The 6181-nt window shown below is 50.4% G+C and overlaps 1 protein-coding gene across 2 annotated transcripts in view; it reads left to right on the top strand.

The window, feature by feature from the left end:
- Positions 1-5046: 5046 nt before the first annotated feature.
- SMPD3 (sphingomyelin phosphodiesterase 3) overlaps positions 5047-6181 on the top strand; it is a 79660-nt gene continuing 78525 nt past the window's right edge. For both annotated transcript variants that reach the window (XM_032486608.1, XM_032486605.1), the window contains exon 1: positions 5047-5202. The gene's annotated coding sequence lies outside the window, so the exon portion shown is untranslated. The remainder of the gene's footprint in view (positions 5203-6181) is intronic.

Below are 6181 nucleotides of genomic sequence, written 5' to 3'. Positions count from 1 at the left end.
TCTTTTAACTTCTTACTCAATGTACAGTTTGGCACAGGGCTACCACAGTTCCTCTTGCCTTCAAAGCAGACATCTTTCTGGAAGACTTGCCAGTGACCCATTCAGCAAGCTTGCCTTTCAAACTACAACCTTCTCTGCCTACTCCAGTCACCTTGCCCCTTCCCCTGACCAAGGCTCCTGTACCTCTGACCAACATTACCTGAACCTTTCTGCTCCTCCCTCCCACCCATCACATCCATCCTCTCACACACAGAGACCCCTGCCCCCATCTGTCCACTCCATCCTGGTTTCACCTCCTTCTTCTTGGTGGACTACCATTTCTACCTCCCTTGTCAACATCTCCAATTGCCTTGCTTTCTTGTCTCTCTTGTACAGCAAAGCCCAGCTCTGGATCAGCCTCACCAGTAGCCTTCTCCATGCCTATCTCAGGGCTGATGGGATGCTAAAGAAAGTCCACAGCTTCATAGATTATTGCCTCCACAAACGCATGGCCTCCAGCCTCAGCGGACCCTCAGCGCTGCCCTGCAGTCTCTGTGGGTCACTATTAGTATTCCCTCCTCTTTTCCACAGCAGCCATCTTGAACACTTTCCTCTTTCTCCAAGCTTCCCACCCCACCCTCATTTCCTCACACTGAACCCATATCCTTGCCTCTTATCACAAGAGAAGTGATGGCTATTGGTTATGAATTCCCTCCATTTCCTGAGCCCACCACTCAACTACCTACCTACCAACCTGCTGACCTACCTTCCTTCCCCTCTCCCACCTGAGGCTCACTCTGAACCCCACCACCTTCTATCTTCTTGCTGATCTCATCTCATTCTTCAATCCCTCTCTCCTTCCTGTATCCTCAGTGTTCCCTATACTGGCTTTTCCCCAACAGCATTTTTAAATGTCCTAATCTCTCCCAACTTAAAAGAAAATTGTCTCCCAATTCTACACTCCTTCTGGTTTTCTCACTCGTCCCCTTCAAAACTACTAACAAGAGTTATCTACATTCACTTCCCACACAATCAGACTTCTGCCCCTGCTACTCCAAGAACCTACTGTCTCTCACCAGTGATTTCTTTGTTGCTGAATTTGGTGTTCACTTGTTCAGACTTTGGCTTACTAGACCATTTTGCATCATATAACCTCACTTCCTCCATTTGGCTTCTGTGGCACACCATTCATTGGTTTTCCTCCTATCTCTCTGTTCTCAACTTTACTTCTGGGCTCCTCTGCTTCTACTTGTCCCTTAAAGCCTGGCACCCCCCAAGGGATTTTGGTCTTCTCTTTCAGCCTCTCTGCTGAAGGATTTCATTCGTTTCCATGGCTTCAGATATGATGTAGATGTTGAAAACTTGAAAACTTAAGGTTCTTTCTCCAGATCAGATTTCTGGAAGGATGACAGGCTCTCAGGCTCTGTCTTTTTGGTTTCAATTAGGTTCAGAGTACTAGTCCCCCTGATCACTTCTTCTTTGGCCATGCATTAATTACGCCCTTATATTAAGGCATTCTCCCAAGACAAGTTCCAAGTCACCTAATAGGCGTCTCACCTGATGTCCCACTAACCTCAAACTCACCTCCTCCTCTTTCTGCCTAAACCTGCTCCTTTACTATTCTGTAACTCAGGGGAAAATGCCACCATCCACCCACCTAGCTACACAAGGCAGACACTTGGGCATCACCCTTGACTCACACTCTCCTCCACGCCCTCAGCTCACCACTCACAAAGCCCTCTGAACATTTACCACCTAATACATCTCAGATCTACCCCTTTCTTCCCATCTTCAAAGACGCTGGGCTGGATCATTGCAGCAGCTTCTGACCTACATCTAAGCCTCACCTTCTCCTGGTCATTTTCCACAAAGGGGCTAGACCTTTTCAAAAGGCATATCACCTTACAAACCTTCATTTTCGTTAGATTAAAGTTATATTTCTCTTCAGGAGCCAGCCCTGGTTAATCCCTCCAGCCCAATGTCTGAGATTCAGCATTCTGGTTAATCCCCTTGTTACTGAATTAGAAGACCTACGGAACTTCACTGAGACCTTTTTCCCCTCTAACAAGGTAGGAGGCCAGCTCAGTGTTTCTCTGGAATCCTTTGAACTCTAGCTTATAAGCATCTAGAATTCCTGTTTCCTAGGGTTCTCTACTCTAAAGCCACTCCTTAAAAATGATAATACATTGAGCATGTGCCTGATCAAAATCATACAACTAATAAGAGAGAGAATGGGGATTTGAACCCAGATTACCCAGGACATTACCTTTTGCCTATTTATTCAGTCAAACCAATTTCTGATAATTCAAGATGAACAATGTGGAAACAGACACATGTTCATTAAGGGCTTAATATTTATGAAGTGCTTTACATGGGCATCTTATTTATCCATTATAACATTGTTAAATAAGCAAACTGAAGATCTGAGAAGATAGTTTGAGCAAGGTCACACAGCTAGTAAATAGATCTGAATTCCCCCACCTCCACCTTATTAGCTGCTCCCTACCACCAATAAATAGCATTTTACAACTGGGGTCCAGCCCAGGGTCACACATTTAATCAGAGACAAAGTCAGAATTAGAATCCAGGTTTCCTGACTCTGCTTGTCTGGGTCAGTGCTATCTTAGTCCCTGCTTTCTGGGAGAACCGTGGACTTTTACCATACTTGTAACAATTTCCTGAAAACTAGCACTACTCCTGAAAAGCTAAACTGACCTCCAGAGTTTCAACTGTGGCTCCAGGTGGTCTTTTTGGTGGCCCTCTGCTGATACTTTGCCGATGCTGTGCTGATGCCCACCCTGTGGTGTAGTCCTCCCACTTCTTGCTTTTCCAACAGCCTCTGCTCTCACTGCATCCACAAAATTAGGCATTCTGTGTCAGCACAAATCCCATTTCTCCCCGTCTCCTTCCAGTTTTCTCATCTTCAGTAATGAGGCCCCCATCTGTCCACCCAGCTCCAAAGGCCCTTCCTCATGGTTTAGCCAAGATCAAAGACCCTCTGCCTTGCCTCTTGTAAGTCCTGTTAGTTCTTCCCTAAATGCAAACCGTTTGACTCATTCTTCCATTCTAGCCTTCCCTCCCTGGATGTCATCAACGTAAGGATAATAGGGTTGCTTTCTCAGTCTCTGTCTTTTTGGTTTGAATGAGGTTCAGGGTAATAGTCCCCCTGGTTATTTCTTTGGCCACGAATTAATTATTCCTGTTTATTAAGGCATTCTCCCAAGAAAGCTTTAGTTAAAATACACTCAAAAGGTCTGGATGAAGTGACGTATGAAGCATCTGTGGGATTAATTGGGCCATCTGGCTAACACCAGGGCCTGGAGCAGAGAAAGATTCATAGAAGATTCTACCTAGCAAGGTAGGGTATCACCACCAGGGCCCTATGATGCTGAGTAGAGGGCTGAAAGAAGGGCAGGGATCTCAAACACTCTACACTTCATAACTGACAGGAGCAGAAGATCTTTCCCAGAAAGGGAGTGGGAGTTAGGGTATTTAGGCACAGAAAGAAGAAGGGCCAACAGCTAGAAATGGAGGAACATGAAGAACCAATGACATTTAGGGGAGAATTGACAAGACTTCCGAGGAATAACAGGCATGAATCTATCACTCCTGAGCGTCACAGGCTTGGAAATCCCCCCAGAGCACTCAGGCAAAATTCCAATCCACTGTATGAATGACATAAACACTTCTTCAAGCAGGTGGCATCCCTCTAGTTAAACACTCTCAGCAATGGGAAACACCTAACCTTAGGAGATCAACATCATGGAAGTGTGAGTGAGTGAAATTCAATTACAGTACATTCATTTTCAATTCAACAAACATCTGTTGAGTACCTACTATGTGCCAGACTATAGTGTCTGTGAGCACTGGACTGTAAGTATGAGTAATACAGATATGGCCCCTGCTCTGTGGATCTTATAATCTAATGTGGAAGATGAATACTCGAACACGCAGGTAAAGTAGGGGAAGTAGAGGGTGCTGCTCAAACACAAGATGAGGTACCTCTTACGAAGCCAGGCATCTGAGAAGGCTTCACTGACGAGGCAGCATCTAGGCTGGAGCTTGAAGAGTGTGGGGGGTTAGCTGAGTGCAGGGTGGAGGGACCCATGGGAGTGAGAGAACGGGTGCTTAAGGCTTCCCAGTTTCCAAAGAAGTTCAGAGTGTTGCAAGAAGAAGATGGAGTCCAGATCTTGAAGGGACTTTAGAGTGATACTGAGGAATGTGTGTTTAATTCCGGAGGCAATGGGAAGCCTTGTGAAGGGTTTTAAGCCGGAGAAGCGCCCTCTGGCTACGCTGTGGGAGACGCTGCGGCATCGTCTGAAGGAGGCCAGAATCCGGGATGGGAAGGCCTTGTTGGCCCAAGGAATATGATCAAAAGTAAAGCGCTCCTCTATGACAAGAGAGAGACAAAAATAAAGGAATAAAGTTCGAATGCGCCCTTTCCACTCTCAAGTCGCAGGTCTCCGTCCTCTCTCACCTTTGCTGGGCAAACCAAAGGGGCTCGCCCTGGGTTTGGCCCAACACCGCGGAGTGTGGGCGGGGGGACTACTCCACGCCCTTCTTTCCAGGTAAGAAAACTGAGGCTCAGAGTCCCGGGGTGGGGACCGAGGAGAAGAAAGAAAGGACACGGCCTCCCAAGAGGCTGCCGGAAATCACGCACAATCCTTCGAGGATCCCGCTGCCTGCCCCATTTCTCGCTCAGCCGTCTGCCACCAGCCGCCTTTGCTATGGAAACGGTCCTCCCGCCCTCCTTGGCGCCTCCGTTTCTTCAATGCACCTTGGGAAATGCAGTCCGTCTCCGGTTACCTGCCCGCAGCATGAACCCAGTCCGTGTCCTTAAAGGACTACAAATTCCAGAAGGCTGTGCGAAAACTCCGGCCGTCTCTGGGGGATGCGGTCTTGCAAGAGAGACAGAGGAACCCGCGGGCGGGGCCGAAGGGAGTAGGGACGACGCCCCCAATGGGCGGCCTCCTGGGCGGGGCCCGGGTCTCCATTGGCTACGGTGGCGCGGAGGAGGCGGGGTCAGCCGAATGAGGCGCGGAGCTGTTCGCCGCTCCAGGTGCTGAGTCCGAGGGAGGCTCCGGGCGCGAGAGCCGCGGTTGCCAGCCGCCGCCGCCGCCGCCGCCGCCGCCGCGAGAGCCATCGCCTGGAAGCCGGGGCCGTGAGGAGCCCGGAGGAGCGGGGTGCGCTCCCGGGTGCTGACCGCTCTCCTGCCTCTCTGAGGTCGGTGCTGCTGGATTCGCTTTTGTTTTATTGGGGAGAGAATGAACTGAGGCGTGAGGGGGCCTGGGGATTTGATGGGACCTGTCCTCACCATCCTCAAGACCACCTGTCCCAGAGTGCTGCTGACTGACTCCTAGCGAGCTTCTCTGTGGTCCAGTGCCTGAGGTCTGAGCAGCTTTGCTTAGGTTTTGTCTTTTGGTGGAGGAGGCTCTTGAGTGTGAGGGGAGAGGGCTGGGAACCTGCCCCACCACCTCTTCAGAGAGGGCGTTGAGAGCTTGTAGCCTCCGTTTGCCTGTGCCTGAAGTCGAGGCTGCTTGGATTATTGAGGATGGGAGGGAATGTTCTGGGATGAAAGGTTAGGAGACGGAGACCCTTCCCCACAATACCTCGGCTGCTTGAGATTACAAAGAGTGTCTGGATTTGACGAATGAAACCTCGGGACTCCTCCTCCCCTGTTCAGACCCTCCCGGGGTTTTTGAGGAAGGGCTGTTGGAAATGTCAGGAAGACCCTTCCCCGTAGCCACCCCCTCTCCAAACCTAGGGTTTTGTGAAGAGTGGGGGACGGGATGGAGATGGAGACAGAAGACTCTTCCCTCTCCCAGTTGGACCCCCCAACTGGGTCATGGGGTTTAGGTGGGGGATTGGGATGTGAGGGGCAAAGGCCTGGAGACCCCTTCCCCACCCTGCTTGGAGTCGTCGAAACAGGAAAGCACTGACGGATTCTTAGGGTCCTCCGCGATCTGGGCCCCCGAGCCTAAGGTCGGAGTGGGCTAGGGGTGGGGTGTGCAGTGGGGAAAAGTAGGAGGGATTGAGGAACCCCTCCTGGGCCTTATCCCCCTGGCCCTCTTTTTCCTGGATCCAGGCTAGGGGCCCTAAGTCGAGACGATCCTCCCCACCCCGCTCCGCTCATGCATCGCAGCGGGGAGCCAGACCCGGATGGGCACGTGCTAGGCAGGACAGGTCTAATACCCCCTCAAGC

This window comes from Camelus ferus, chromosome 9, assembly GCF_009834535.1.
Source record: "Camelus ferus isolate YT-003-E chromosome 9, BCGSAC_Cfer_1.0, whole genome shotgun sequence".
NCBI classification, from domain to species: Eukaryota; Metazoa; Chordata; class Mammalia; order Artiodactyla; family Camelidae; genus Camelus; species Camelus ferus.
The sequence above is the reverse complement of the archived record's forward strand: the minus strand, read 5'-3'. Positions and strand labels throughout refer to the sequence as shown.